Below are 1,783 nucleotides of genomic sequence, written 5' to 3'. Positions count from 1 at the left end.
ATTTGAAATACATATTAATTTCTTATACATTTTTTAACCTTCATATTTTCTCTTTATTATATATTTAAGTAAGGCATTCCATTGATTTTTAATGAATACAAGTAGGTAGATTAAATTATCTATAAAATTATTTTCAGGGTGGTGAAAAAGACATTACAAAATATTTTCTTTAAAAAGAGAGTGGTAGAATTAAGAAACTTCTGCTCTAGATTTTTACTTCAGAACCAATTTATGGAAATTAGCTGCAAATTACTTTGTGTCTTGCTCAAGTCTCAGTGATAAACTCTTCTGCAGAACCATGAAAGTGGAGAGAATCATTCATGCAGGAATAACAGTAGAGATGAAACAAGAGTATTAAAAGACTATTGGGCGCTCTTGGAAAGAGTCACCAATGCAAGAAAATGCAGATAAGAATCTCACCTCCCCGGAACAAGTGGCTGCGAGTCATTAAGGTGAGGGATTTGTCAATTTTCTGCCTGTTTGTTCCCTCACTGAGTCTGACCTGCAATGCTAATGTTATTTTAATATTGCTTTTACTCTATAAATTTTGTGGGGTAAAATTTTATTTAGTTACCTCCTTTCAAACGAACTGCCATAATTAAAGAAAATCATACACTTAATTAAAGAAATCTGCTTATTCGTGGAGAGTGGAACAGATCAGTCGCCTGTGCAATGCCCTGTACCTTAATGCGGAAGTTCCGTGTAATGGTTTTGTAAAATAACGTTTTGAAACTGGTGTTAAACGCACAGTAACACCTCGCACAGCACATTCGCTTAAAGAAAAGCTGCTTCAAACATTTCTCTTTATAGGTGTAAGATATTTAAATAAGGTCCTAACACCTAGATGGAAACACACACACACACAAACACACACACAGAATCAGATTGGCTTGTCTGCTGAATTGACCTTGCTTTCGGCTGGGTTGACTGATGCTTGGGTGGATGTGCAGTTGGGACAGGAGGCTTACCTTCTCCTGGCACCCTTCAACCCTACTGCCAAAAACAGAACCACAACTGAGAGCGGGTCCAGGGTCTCGAGGTTGCTTCCATCTACTTCTGAATGAGCTGGGCCTCTGCTAATGTGGATTCCTGAACCCACCACAGGCTGCATCTGACTTCCTAGAATGGGACCCAGGAATTGCATTTTAATAAACTCCCCAGGGGCTTCCAAACTGCCCCTTAGAGAACTACTGGCGTGATGACTTCTGGGGTCCCTGTGCTCAGGCCCACATTACAACTTTCGTTTGTGACTTCGGGGGCCCTAGTCACTCCAGCCTTGGCAGGACACTTCCTTCAAAACAAGCAAACAAAAAGTTTTATTTTTAACGACTGCATTGATATAAAGATAAACATATTAATTAAAACACGTTCTTCAGCCCTAGCCGGTTTGCTCAGTGGATAGCATGTCACCCTATGGGCTGAAGGGTCCCAGGTGCAATTCCAATCAAGGGCACGATCCCCAGTAGGGGGTGTGCAGGAGGCAGCCAATCAAGGATTCTCTCTCATCATTGATGTTTCTCTCTCCCTCTCCTTTCCTCTCTACAATCAATAAAAATATATTTTAAAAAAACACATACCCTCTTCAAGCTGAAAGTTCACTTTTTCTTCTCATTTAAAAGAACTCACATTTCCTTGGGTCCCCAGTACTGTGGGCCCCAAGCACTGTGTGTGCCACATCTCATGGATGCATTGGCCTGCCAGCCCATATCCCTTAAAGCCCACACATCTGGGGCTACTTTACCTTCTCCTCCAGTCAAATCCCCTAACAAGATGAGACCTACAC

Source organism: Myotis davidii, unplaced genomic scaffold (genome assembly GCF_000327345.1).
Source record: "Myotis davidii unplaced genomic scaffold, ASM32734v1 scaffold426, whole genome shotgun sequence".
In the NCBI taxonomy this organism is placed as follows: domain Eukaryota; kingdom Metazoa; phylum Chordata; class Mammalia; order Chiroptera; family Vespertilionidae; genus Myotis; species Myotis davidii.
This window is presented reverse-complemented; position numbering follows the sequence as displayed.